This window comes from Dermacentor albipictus, unplaced genomic scaffold (genome assembly GCF_038994185.2).
Source record: "Dermacentor albipictus isolate Rhodes 1998 colony unplaced genomic scaffold, USDA_Dalb.pri_finalv2 scaffold_33, whole genome shotgun sequence".
Taxonomy (NCBI): Eukaryota; Metazoa; Arthropoda; class Arachnida; order Ixodida; family Ixodidae; genus Dermacentor; species Dermacentor albipictus.
In genome coordinates, this window is record NW_027225587.1 from 2118214 (window position 1) to 2132940 (window position 14727).

Below are 14727 nucleotides of genomic sequence, written 5' to 3' on the forward strand. Positions count from 1 at the left end.
CGGCAAATGACTGGAGGCATCAACTCAAGCTGATGAAGGAACTTTAGCATAGACGTACGTGAGCAGCCTGATCGGTCTGCACGGTCCAGACACTTGCTGGCGCAGCGCTTAACCAGTCAAACAAAGCGCTAATATTGCTCTAACCAAGTGTAAAGCATTTTAAACATTTTTAAATCAACGTGTTGATGATTACACTCCTGCGAAAAATACACACCAGCAGCAAAGAATACACTTCGTTGCTGCTACTGTGTATGGTTGAGCTCTGTGCCACCAGGTGGCTGCACCGTGCAGACCATTCACATTTGCTGCTCATCTCGTGGCTCATCCCGGCACAGTCAAGCGGCCAGACCCTGTCCCCTTGCGCTTGCGTTAGCCCTAATACTGGACTCGCGGTTTGCAGGTCGCTAGGTTTGCAGTCCACAAGGCAACAAAGTCGAATCATAGTGCTCGCGAAAAGACTGAGACCGACTCTGACCGCGGAGCTCTCGTCAAAATGGAGTACGTTGTAACACAAGCAGACGACACTTGCTGTGTGCCGGAAGTGCTGAAGTGTACTAAAAAACTATTCTTGTGTATTCTCTTTAAGTTATTTTCTTTTTAGAAAAACAATGTAACTAACATTCCAACTATTACGAGCATCATTTGTTCACCATAAAGTTGGAAAAATTATCGACCACGCGCCCTGGTCAGCCAATCAGATAGCTCGCCCATGTGACGTAATATGGGTTATTTGCATCATATGGGTAGGGGCGGCTTAAAATTCCGCCGAGCAGTGCGCTGCGATCGGCAGTGATGTGTATATTTAAAACCTTATAATAAATTACACGCTTTACGCAGAGCACTTAGATGCATCAATTAATGATCAGAAGAACCTACTCTAACGACTCAGTACGTTTGTAGAAAATCGCCAAAATCGTTTCAGGGTCCCTTTAACTTACTCTCTCAAGCGCAACAAACTTCAAGAAAAGCGATCGAGGAGCTATCTCAGAAAAGTGTTTCTGCGTTTTACATGCACTTGAATAGGCCGCGTCGGAGTTAGGCCCGAGCTAAATTTGTCGAGGTTTCAAATACATGAATAATAACTGCATGGACATTGCCTAAGATGCTGCAAACGAATTCTTGAACGCTACACACTGTCAAAATAAGTAAAATATGTATTTTTTTCATAAAAGAATATACTCGAATATACTCCCAAAAATTGTGCCTAGAATACCTGATGTAAGCGCTTCCATGTTTTTTGCCTATCTAATAAGTCAAGAAAATCAGGGAAAACACGGGGAACACGGGAGATGGAAATTCGAGACGATGAGCAAAACGTGAACAAGGTGAAAGCAGGAGACAACGTTTCGACAAGTGGCCTTGTCTTCTTCAACACCTTGAAGAAGACAAGTCCACTTGTGGAAACGTTGGCTCCTGCTTTCACCTTGTTCACGTTTTGCTCAAGTAAAGAAAATATCACACGAACTTTAGAACTACATCAGTTCGAAACTCACAAACCAGTGCATGCCGCTGATTTGAAAAAAAATTTAAAGGCCATGAAATGAACAAGTTGATGACAAATGTGTTAATGAAACTTTGTCATTCAACAACCTTCTCTACATTTCTCTATAAATGCAAAGGCCAGGGAAAAATCGTAATGACGCTGTCCATCGTGCCAATGTATTGCGCAGGAGCAGCTGTCACCGGTCGTGTATTATGAGTAATTGCGCCGAAACTATAGTCGCAACAGAGTGCATGGAAAAAAAGCGCGAGTTGTGCAAAATATACGAGGGCGAGTCAAATAAGAATGAGCCAGTGGGAATACATGAAAAACAGGGTACTTTATTTAAAAGTAGTCTTCAGGAGCATTTAGACATTTCTTCCATTGACTAGCGAGTCGCGTGATTCCCGTCTCATAAAGCCCCTTGGGTTGCTGCTTCAAAAAGCCTGCAACTGACTCTTTCACATCATCACCATCATCATCAGCAGCAGCAGCAGCAGCAGCAGCCTGGTTACGCCCACTGCAGGGCAAAGGCCTCTCCCATACTTCTCCAACAACCCCGGTCTTGTACTAATGGTGGCCATGCCATCCCTGCAAACTTCTTAACCTCATCCGCCCACCTAACTTTCTGCCGCCCCCTGCTACGCTTCCCTTCCCTTGGAATCCAGTCCGTAACCCTTAATGACCATCGGTTATCTTCCCTCCTCATAATATGTCCTGCCCATGCCCATTTCTTTTTCTTGATTTCAACTAAGATGTCATTACCTCGCGTTTGTTCCCTCACCCAATCTGCTCTTTTCTTATATCTTAACGTTACACCTATCATTCTTCTTTCCATAGCTCGTTGCGTCGTCCTCAATTTGAGTAGAACTCTTTTCGTAGGCCTCCAGGTTTCTGGCCCGTAGGTGAGTACTTGTAAGACACAGCTATTATACACTTTTCTCTTGAGGGATAATGGCAACCTGCTGTTCATGATCTGAGAATGCCTGCCAAACGCACCCCAGCCGATTCTCATCCTTTTCATTATTTCCGTCTCATGATCTGGATCCGCCGTCACTACCTGCCCGAAGTAGATGTATTCCCTTACCACTTCCAGTGCCTCGCTACCTATTGTAAATTGCTGTTCTCTTCGGAGACTGTTAAACATTACTTTAGTTTTCTGCAGATTAATTTTTAGACCCACTCTTCTGCTTTGCCTCTCCAGGTCAGTGAGCATGCATTGCAATTGGTCTCCTGAGTTACTAAGCAAGGCAATATCATCAGCGAATCGCAAGTTACTAAGGTATTCTCCATTAACTTTTATCCCCAATTCTTCCCAATCCAGGTCTCTGAATACCTCCTGTAAACAGGCTGTGAATAGCATTGGAGAGATCGTAACTCCCTGCCTGACGCCTTTCTTTATTGGGATTTTGTTGCTTTCTTCATCGAGGACTACGGTGGCTGTGGAGCCGCTATCTCCACGTCATAGTTCGACACAAATCTGGTTCTCTTGAGCTGTTTCTTTAGCTGCCCCAACATGTGGAAGTCGCAAGGCGACAGGTCTGAGCTGTGTGGCGGATGTTGCAGCGTTTTCCAGTTGAACTTTGCCAGTTTTGTTATGAACACATCAGCGACGTGGGGACGGGCGTTGTCGTAGAACAATGGTGACCCCATTCGTCAATTTTCCACGTCATTTGTTCTTGATTGAGACTCGCAGCCGATCCGTCATTTCACAATATCTGAAATAATAGTCCCTCAAGATTTAGCAAATTCAATCAGTAATAGCTCTTGACGACAAAAAAAAAAAAACTCAACACCTTTCCGGCGGTAATGACGGCCTTTGCGTTCTCTGGGGGTGGTGAATTCGGATGTTTCCACTGTAAGCTTTGCCGTCGTGTTTCAGGATTGTTGTCGTGGCACCATGGTTTGTCCCCGATCACAGTTGCAGACAAGAAGTCGTCACCCTCATTATGATACCGGATCAGATGAGTCACGACAGCGCCGAACTTCTCCATCTTGTGGCGGTGGTTCAAAATGTTGGGCATCCATTGCGGACACAAGAGCCGATAACCGAGAAGTTCAGGAATTATGGCGTGCACCGAACCGTGACTGATGTCCACATGCTCTACCAGTTCATTGATGCTTATCCTCCGTTCTTGTCTCATAAGATCATCAACCCTTGGAATTTTTTCTTGGGGGTGATTGCACGATGGCTTTGGCCCGGTCGTGGATCGTCTTTGCAACTTTCATGTGGTTCTTTGAACCGTTTACTCCAACGCTTCACAGTGGCCAATGAAATGAAATGTTCAACGAACACGGTAGCCATACGGCGACTAATTTCTTTTGAGGAAACACCTTCAGCTGTCAAAAACCTCACGGCACCCCGCTGCTCAACTTCTGGAGCATCCATTACGTCACGCAACCATGTTCAATCCAGTGTATGGGAGCATTAAAGAACATTTATCCTCACACCTGCGTGTCACGTTTGTAAATGAGAGATGTCTGTGTGCTACGCGCATGCGTCGCAGATAATGAACCGAACCATTATAGAGTGGGTAGGCGAACTTTCACTCGCCCTCGTACATCATGAATGCGAAGATACAATTGAATATATATGCAAATGCGAAGATACAGCTTGATAAAGGGCAAAATAGTGTCACTGGAAACAACGTTCACTGCACGTATACACAAAACCTGGCAACAAGATATTTAAGTATACGCATAAGTATCCAATCAATCTCCCTATCTAAGAAAAAGTCACTGTATACCATGCATCAAACAAGGCAAATAAACATGTTGCGCAATCACAGATTCACAGAATCTTAGATCCCGCCACCATCCCATCTACTCTTCCCGATGTATCGCGCGCGACGGAAGGCGGCGCGCTCGCTCCCCGCTTTCTTTTTTTTTTTTGCGCACACAAGACTTAGCCACCATCGTCGGCTCACCCATTCGACCCCACCCCCTCAAAGTCAAAGTGGAAAAAATAAATAGGAACGTAGTTACCTTGGCTGTCTTTAGTGTCTTGACATGGATGCTTTGGCGTAGGTGAAAAAAATGTTGATATTTTTTATGTGACATGACGGCACGAATGAACCACCACAACGCTTTGTCTCAGCGGACCTCGCTGCGTGCTTTGTCAACTTGATTGATTGGTTTACTGATTGATTCTTTATTGGTTTATCTTGCCTGATAGTGTGTTGATTAGGCTTGTCTCGTTGTATGTTCCGATGTAAGACTTTAGCAAAGTCAATGCATCTTTGGCGTCAAATGTTTATACCTACATTAAACCCACAAAGTTTCGCAATTGAAAATCTGAAGCACAACTTTGGAAATGTCAATGCACCTTTCGCATCAAGGAGGGGAGGAGGAAAGAGAAAAGAAGGCAGTGAGGTTAACCAGAATAACGTCCGGTTGGCTACCCTACACCGGGGGAATGGGAAAGCAAAGATCACAGGGAGAGAGAGGAGGGAATGAAAGAAGAAAATTGCGGCAAGTTCGCTGACGCGTGTGGTTTTACAGAAATTGCATTAATAGTCACAGGTGGTGGCACAAACTCGTCGTCCTTAAGAAACGCAAAATCGCCTTCACCGCTTTATCGGCCGACGGGCGATGGGGGCGATGTTCCAGCAGCACCTGCACAGAAAGCGGCCGATTGTCGAGTTTTTGGAAAGCTTTGGCAAGTTCTTGTCTCTCTAGGGCATATCTTGGACAGTGGCACAGGAGGTGGTCGATGTTTTCTTCTGTGCCACAGACCTCGCATGCTGCACTGTCAGTCACTCCAATTAATGTAGAGTATGCCTTTGTGAAGGCAACTCCTAACCAAAGGCGACAGAGAAGCGTAGCTTCACGTCGAGGAAGTCCGGGTGGAGGTCGGAGCTGCAGGGAGGGGTTTAGTCGATGTAGTCGTGTCAGTCGTAAGTTTTGCGAGTTCCACTCGGTCACTGTGAGGCTACGTGCCAGGTGTCGAACCTGCCTTGCATCGTCAGTCCTCGAAAGCGGAATCGTATCGCTGTGCTCTTCTTTATGAGCTGTGCGAGCAGCGTTATCGGCGGAATCATTGCCACTGATTCCACAGTGGCCAGGTACCCACTGAACAACGACTTCGTGGCGTTTTTGTTGGACATCATGGTGAAGTTTCACGACTTCGTATGTCAATTTGTCATGACATCCATGTCAGAGAACTGACTGCGTGCACTGCAATGTCGGTTTTGAATCGCATCAAAAGTTTAGGAAAACCTTATACCCATAAAGTTTCGGAATTGACATCCATGCGCTCCGTTGATTCCGTGGCCACCGCGACGTGCCACGGTATGCACGTTCGCCATCAAAACGCCCTTGAAATTTGGTGCTCGGATGGGGCTCCTTGCATTATGTGACTCCCGGTGCATAGGCGTTGCCACGAAATCCAGTCAGAGTTCTGAATGTTCGCGGTGAAATGGCTTTTCGAGCGTGAAAAGGACATTCTAGACAAAATCCAGAATGATTTTCGGCGCTGACGGTTGCTTTGGTCGGCCGTGCATGGACAGCACGAAAACATTTCGGGGGGGGGCTGAAGCCCCATAAGCCCCCCCTCTGGCTACGCCCCTGATATATATATATATATATATATATATATATATATATATATATATATATATATATATATATATATAGTCATATAATGAGAAGCCAACAAACACTGACACCAAGTACAACATGGGGAAAATTGCATGTGCTTAATAAATGAAATAAAGTAATGATAAATTATTGGAAATTAAAGTGGATGAAAAACTAAAAAGTTTGTTGTTGTACTATGTTGTACTTGGTGTCAGTGTTTGTTGGCTTCTCATTATATGACTAATAAATATCGGGTCCCTCGGTTAACCCCCTTTGTTCTCGTTTATATATATATATATATATATATATATATATATATATATATATATATATATATATATATATATATATATAAACGAGAAGAACGGGGGTTAACCGAGGGGCCCTATTTTTATTAGTCATATCATGAGAAGCCAACAAACACTCACACCAAGGACAACGTAGGGGAAAGTACTTGTGCTTAATAAATGGAATGTAGAAACGATAAGTTAATGAAAATCAAAGTGGATGAAAAAACCACTCACAGACCTTGGCGGCGGACGTGGAACGTCCTTGTTGCCGCAGGCGTCCGTGTTTCCGTGGCGCTGGCTAACACTCCCAGGGTTCTACTAGTACGCATAAATACCCAAGAAAGTGGATAGGAAAACTGCGCCGTGGTAGCTCAATTGGTAGAGCATCGCACGCGAAATGCGAAGGTTGCGTGTTCGGTTCCCACCTGCGGCAAGTTGTTTTTTCATCCACTTTGATTTTCATTAACTTATCGTTTCTACATTCCATTTATTCAGCACAATTACTTTCCCCTATGTTGTCCTTGGTGTCAGTGTTTGTTGGCTTCTTATGATATGACTAATAAAAATCGGGCCCCTCGGTTATAACCCCCTTTCTTCTCGTTTAATACATAACGAGGGTCTCGAATCCGGCAACATTGATGCCTTCAGGTAGCATATGTGGGTTTATTGACCAGTTGCCTTCACACAAAAAGATCCCGTTCTCGTGACGCTTGCGGCAACAAGGACGTTCCACGTCCGCCGCCGAGGTCTGTGAGTGGTGGCGCTGGCTGACACTCCCAGGGTCTACTAGTACGCATAAATACCCAAGAAAGTGGATGGGAAAACAGCGCCGCGGTAGCTCAATTGGTAGAGCATCGCACGCGAAATGCGAAGGTTGTGGGTTCGGTTCCCACCTGCGGCAAGTTGATTTTTCATCCACTTTGATTTTCATTAACTTTGCGTTTCTACATTCCATTTATTAAGCACAAGTACTTTCCCCTATGTTGTCCTTGGTGTCGGTGTTTGTTGGCTTCTCATGATATGACCAATATATATATATATATATATATATATATATATATATATATATATATATATATATATATATATATATATATATTATTTGCAGGCCCAACAGCTTCCCACCTCTTGTCAGTTCTATTACAGCGCATGTAATAGAACTATTGAGACACCTGCATACTTGTCAGCCAATAAGTATTTCACATATCAGAGTCCAATCTATCAAGCATGCCAAAATTGCAACGATGGACCATTAAAACTATCGACAACCATTGAGAAGTCATACTGAGATCATGGCGGAATTGGAAAGACCACGCATCGCACAAACCCAAACATGCTTCATTCTAACTCTTAAACAACTTTCGGCAGAACCAATCTGACGATGAGAGTCGACAGCAATGCGTTAACTTTGAATCAATATAGCCACACAACGTATTGCCCTCGTCGAAACGAGTTATGCATGAGAGGCGTGCTGCCGCGGGATTCGTCTTTCGCGCTTTCCTAAGTACACTGGGCGCCATCTTGCACCGCCACTGCAGAGCGTGCACGTGACCTCCGAAATGCATGGCGCTCCAGCGCGTGCGAACGCTGAGATAGTGTCATGCGGCAACCGCCTTCGCCGAGCTCTGATGATGATGATGATGATGAGTTATTGACATGCCTTTTCAAACGAGGGGGTGAGAAATATTCACCTAGCATGCTTGAGTTAATCAGGTATACCATATATGTTTTTCATTTTATACATCTTAATCTCTTTTTATCTTCCTAAACACTACTTTATCTACCTTGTACACCTACTTCTGCCTGTAACGGATCCCGTCGTATCAATCTCTTCCCTGCTTTTTTTTTTCAACCATACTACACATGCCTCTTGCATTTCCCGGCCGCTGACCGGTTGCTTCCGCCCAGTTTAAATCCAAGCGCTTTTGGAGGGTGTATGTTACCTACGGGTCTCACTGGGGGACTTCCTTCGCATTCCAATAGGATGTGCTGAACGAATAGTCTCTGGAATTTTGATGCAGCCTGCGTATGCCTAATCTTATTGCAAATATTTGCTTCTCTATGTCTTTGTCCTTAGGCAGCGAACCCAAGCCTCAAATAGCAAGGCACTGCCCTTTGTGTTACCGTACAGATTTTCCCTTCTAATTCCTTTCTTCTCATTCTTGTCAATTGCTATGGTCTTTTTCCCCCCTTCTTTGTATCCAATTCACTGTCTCTGTTTCTCTCACTTTTTTTTTATGACTCCTGGTTGTCTACTTGAACTTTCAAATACCCTGTTCTTGGTTGCCCACTTTCTTGACCTCTTCCTTCATTCTGTGTATACGCTTTTCAGGTACAGATGCTTGTACACAATATCAACCAATTTTTTTCATACACGTTCCTGAGTCTTTCGCCAAAACTTATTTTGTTTTGCGCTTCTCCATGGTATAAATCGTCACTTACAGCGCATACATAGACAGAGGACAAAAAAAAAGCGACGTAGACAAGCGCTGACTTTCAACTGATTTTTATTTTCAGAAACAAGCATATAAACCTTGAAACACCAAGACAAAAGCGCCCTCTACAAGCAGCAACCCGACATGAGAAAGCGATCAGAATTTTTTGCCTAAGATGAACGAGAGCGCGCGTGCGATCTCAGGAAAACCAGTTCTTTCTCTGTTAGTGCGATTTATGGCTTACTAACCGAGTCGCCATCGGCAATCGCTGCTGCTTCAATGATAATTCTGGTGTTTATATGCTTTTTTCTGAAAATAAAAATCAGTTGGAAGTCAGCGCTTGTCTACGTCGCTTTTTTTTCCCTCTGTCTATGTATGCGCTGTAAGTGACGATTTATACCATGGAATACCAACTAGCCCGTACTCAAACCTTGCGCTTCTCCGGCTACAAATGAGGCCCCCAGCCATATCACCCTACACGGCCTCATTTGTTAACAGGCAGTCGGCGGCAAGGCTGTACCATATATTGATCTGTTATTTTGCTGTCGACAGGTGAGTTCAAACGACCACCTGCCCGCGTTCGTTTTACTATTTTGCTCTCTGCCGCCGACTGCACCACAATGCCTGATTGTACCGCTTGTGCTGAGCCATTGCCGCGAGACGATAAGTTTCTGACGTGCTCTGTTTGTAATTAAGCTTTCCACCTTGGTAAAAACTGCTCGATGGCCGCTGAATCAACTTTTTCGAAAATGTCGGCAGCAAAACGGAGTATTGGGTATGCCCGGCATGCAAGACGCAAGCCATCAAGCTACCTGCAATGGGTAATAAATCGGATGATGAAGTGCTAGAACAGCAACTTTTGACTGTAAACGATAAACTGGGTCGGCTTACGACTACAGTCGAAATGTTGGCTAGTCTAGTGGAAAAACTAGTGACCTTCAAAGCTATCGGAGAAAAAACTGCAGAAACTGTTCTGCAGATACAGGGGTTGCTCGATTCCCTTGCTGTTAAATATGAATCGGTGTCATCCACTGTAACTGCGAACCAGATAGCAGTCGGCGAGCTTGGCACGCAAGTAGGTACTCTCCACTAAGATTGTTGCCCAGGCTGAGCTGCTTGAGAAGGTTGACCCTGAACTTAGCGAATTAGAGCAATACAGTCGACGCTGCAATTTTGAGATTCATGGCCTGCAATATAACCCCAACGAGGATTTGCCTTCCTTCTTGTCAGGACTGGCGGCGAAGCTAAACATTTCCGAAATTAAACTGACCGATGTTTCTGCTATTCACCGACTTCCTGCACGCATCAATACCATTACTGTAGTCCTTGTGCAAATGCACACTGTTTCGGCCAAACAGCAATGGCTCGCTGCACGAGGAATCCTACGTGAACTTGCTCAAGATAGTACCTTTCGGCGGCTTTACTTCAACGATAATCTTTCGCGTGCCCAACGGGAGCTGTATCGGCTGGCAAGGCGGAAAAGCAAAGAAACAAAATTTAAATTCGTTTGGACCAATAACGGCAGGATACTGGCTAAGAGGGATGAAGATGCACCTATTCTGTACATCAATAAGGCATCTGATCTCGAGAGTATTGCATGAGCATGAACAAAGTTGTCTTCAAGACATGTACTAATCTAAACGAGGTTCTTAGTTTCATTCCAAATCCTAATGGTTGCGCCTTCCGTGCTGTTCACGTCAACATTCGCAGTATTAGAAAACATTGGAACCATTTTCAGGCCTTAATTACTCTTTTAAACTCCTATTTCGATGCGATCGTGCTTACCGAGATTAACATTCCGTCCGCCTGCATCAATCAGTATCAGATTATTGGATACCAAGTTTTCTCATACACTAGGTCATATAAAAGGGGAGGAGGTGTGGCAGTTTTCATACGGGACACATGGGCGACAACTGAGCTGACTTTCTCGTTTTCCCAAGCTGAAATTGTGGCAGTGCGTCTTTGCGCACCTTCCTTGTCACTAATTCTGCTTGCGGTTTATCGCCCACCGTGTTGCAATGGTCGTATATTCCTGGATGAATTTGATGTCGCTCTGGCCTCGATGTCGTCAATGGACCATGTTTGCCTAATTGGGGATGTCAACACAGATACGCTACGCCCTTCAGCAACGACAGTTTGCAATTATTTGGACGTCATTTCCAAATGGGGCTTGCAAAACACGATCTGTGAACCTACACGCGAAGAATTCCTTGCTGGTCATCTTGTCACATCTTGCATAGATCATATAAATATACGTGCACATAACTTAAGTGTCAAATCTGCCGTTATTACAACGAAACTTGCTGATCATTACATGGTCTGCTGTTCTCTAAAAGATGACACTACCAACTTGGTCGCTCCAAACGAAGTCAAACAAATCTGAATTGTTGACCCCTTGGCTTTCGAAAAATTTGTAATGAATCACGACTGGCATAACTTTTTGATGACTGTTCCTCCAGGCGACGCCTATGACAACTTTGTAACACTGTTCACCGATTTCCGGCTTGCAGCTACACGGGTCTGTAAAATCAAACAACGTAACTTGGACCAAAAATGGATGTCCACAGAAATACTCGTGGCAATACAAGCAAAAGACTTGTTATGGGTTCAAACAAAGAGAAGTCCTAATTGTACTGCTTTGTGACTTCGGTTCAAAGAGCTTCGAAATAAGGTCAATGCTACGATACGTCTAGCAAAAAGTAATAACTTACGAGCAAAATTCACGGACGCTCGTTGTGACAGCAGGAAAACATGGTCCCTAATTAACAATCTTAGAGGTGGTGATGTAAACGCTAATCGCCATGTTGATCTGATGTCTGGTTTTTCTTCAAATGGTACTGCCACCGCTAATGATTTTAACTTATTTTTTTCAAAAGTGTCTGGTGTAGCGAGACCTCATCCAGATATTTGCACATTGCAGACTAGTATTTCAGAATCCGCCCTTCTTCCCATGTTTTCGGAACATGACCTCAAATCAATCCTTTTCAGTCTAAAACCAAATAAGTCTCCAGGAATTGATGGTATTTCAATATTAGAGCTGCGCAGAACTTTCGAAGCAGTAAAAGATGTGCTACTACTCATTTTAAACAACATTGTTACCACTGGTATCATTCCCGATAATCTGAAAAATTCGCTGGTCATTCCTCTTTTCAAAAGTGGGGCACGCAACAATATCGAAAACTACCGGCCTATTTCAATCCTTTCATGCATTGGGCAGATATTGGAAAAACATCTGCTCAAGACAATGAGCAGCTTTTTAAGTAATCATGGCGTGTTATCTCCTAGCCAGTATGGTTTTGTGCCGAATCGTGTTACGCAGTTGCTGCTTGAAGATTTTTCCGATACACTAAACTCTGCGTTTGAACGCAATCAGATTGCTTGTGCACTGTTTCTAGACGTCCGCAAAGCGTTTGACAGCGTCTGCCATAGTATACTGCTAACCAAACTTTCTTTGCTAGGCTTTCGGGGTGCGTTTTTGCGGCTTCTGAAAAACTTCTTATCTCATAGACACCAACTTGTGTCTATTGGAACATTTCGTAGCGACCTGACCGAAATTAAAGCTGGCGTCCCCCGAGGTTCAATTTTAAGTCCGTTATTATTTAATTTATATTTTAACGATTTATCTAATGTTGTGAACATCAAATTATATCAGTATGCTGATGACACTGTCCTTGTTTCACACCCTCGAAGGTACACTGACGCCATCTCTTCTTTACAAATGGCAACAACAAAAGTGATGGACTGGTTTCAGAATAATGTAGTCCATATCAATGCGTCCAAAACTCACCTAATCTATTTTCACAACCCTTTCAAGCAAGTTACCCTATCGTGCCCATTATATTTGCACACATCACATTGCAATCCCTGTTCGTGTGCCCCTGTGCAATACGCTTGTTCAATTAAATACCTTGGTGCCTTTTTTTGGCAGTGATTTATCCTGGAACTCTCATTTCGCATATATTTGTCAAAAACTTAGCACAGTGTCTTGTGTTTTGTATAATATAAAATTTTACATGCCATTGTCTGTCCGAAAGCTTGTAGCACATGCCTTATGCTACAGTGTAATCTGGTATGGGATATCTACATATCGTCATGGCGCTCAACATTAGGTAAACCGGGTCAACTCCGTCCTTCGTGGCATTCTGAAGCATGTTGCTTATGATGTCTCCCCCAAATCTGATGTGTTCAAAACTTTGTCTTCACCTGGTTTCCATTCTTTGCTGCTAGAAACTGCTATCTTAAAGCATTTTTGGATAAGTCAGTATAAAATTCCTTATGTGCCTTTTTGTTCCCTGAGACCAAAGAATCCTTACGTTACGCCCTGCTGTAAGACGAGATATGGTCGAAGACTCCGTAGCTATTATGTCCCGGCAATGTTTAATTTACTTCCTCAAAGCATACAAGATGTGAAAACGAAATATGGTCTTAGAAAGGCTCTTCGACACATTAATGCGTGATGGGAAGCCTGTCATGTGTGTTTTTTTTTCCTCACTGTTGTCTAATAACGTGTTACTGATGGCTCTGTCGCCGTCTGCCAGGCACTGCCGTTCAAGCCCACTGCGGCTTTGGCAGGCCCGATTCTTCCACTGTATGTTTCTCAAGTCAGCAATGAAGTATTATTATTATTATTATTATTATTTGTGGTTTTCGTGCGAACTCCCAAAGCCAACCCGTCTACCGATCGTTTATTAACTTCCAACCCCTACAAGATATCCGCTTTTAAACACGGAATTACATTTGCGAATGTTAGCGCTGGCAACATTATTCCTTTCCAAATTCCACGCACCACCTCATATTTATCGCTCGTGTTCGTGCTCGTGCAATTGCAACGTGCTCTGTATGTTTCATTACTGCTACATTGCGCTTGCCTTTTATTTTCAAATTACCTGTGTGGGTGCTTCAGTAAGTCTTTCCTTCGTTTATGTGTCTTTATTCTGTACACGCTGCACCATCTATAGTGGCGCTGCCGAGAAGTACGAGCGTGGCCTTCGAGACAAGAAGCGTGGCGTTCATGTGCCTACGAACGCCGAGAATCCGCCTTTTTTTTTTTTCATTTTCCATAGCTGCCCTAGACATCAAAATTTTCGTTCATGCGTTTGTTGATTCAAACGTTGCGTCATGCTTCAGGGAGCACGATACACACAGCGGGATTCATATATATCCGATAAATAATTTAATAATAGCATTATTATACCGAGCGATTTCGGTTTCGGTTTCTGGGCTCCCGGGGATGCTATGACGTCACAGAGGAGGAAACGCAACATGGCTTGGTCACGTGGGCCACAAAAAATAGTGACGTAAAACTATGCTGCGTCGTCTGCTCGCGCATACGAGTGCTCTGCCAGCAGAGGTCAACTGGCGATTCGAAGTGCATATCGCGATTATTATAATTATTGCGAAGAGCGACAACAACGCTAAGAAAATATTGCGGCTTGTGAGAGTCGGTGATTCATTCCGAAGCGCCGTAAGCGTTAGCTTCGAAGTGAACCGGAAAAGGCCTAGCCACAATATCGGCGGCGCCGAACGATCAGAGGCGGTGAAGCTGCCGTCGGTGCACAGAGTGACCACTCCTCGGACGCTGATTGGCCGCTTCGCCGTACGGCTGCCGCACAAATGGGTCCCGGGCCCGTGCTCTCTACAGCTAGGAAATCTGGCCGTTCACGAGCAAAACCGCCGTCGCACGGGGGCCCGCGAACGGCAAACGGCGTGCGGCGAGTTTCCGTGCCGGTAACGTGGATGGGCCTTCACATTGAGAAAGGTCAAGCGAAGAAGAGACCGCTCCGAGCTGCCGAACTATGCGACTATGCGAGGAGAGAAGCGGACAACACCTGATTCCTTTCGGAGTCGGCCGGCTACTGTTTTACACTCAAACGTGCAAAGGCCCGTCGGCGCGGCAACTCGCTGCACGCAGTTTGCCATTCGCGGGCCGCCGTGTGGCGTTCGT

General features: G+C 44.6%; 1 non-coding gene across 1 annotated transcript; it reads left to right on the plus strand.

Moving 5' to 3' along the window:
- The first annotated feature begins 7176 nt into the window (after positions 1 to 7176).
- On the plus strand, positions 7177 to 7249 carry TRNAS-CGA (transfer RNA serine (anticodon CGA)). The gene has a single exon. It is a non-coding gene; the product is annotated as a tRNA-Ser (tRNA).
- Positions 7250 to 14727: the final 7478 nt, after the last annotated feature.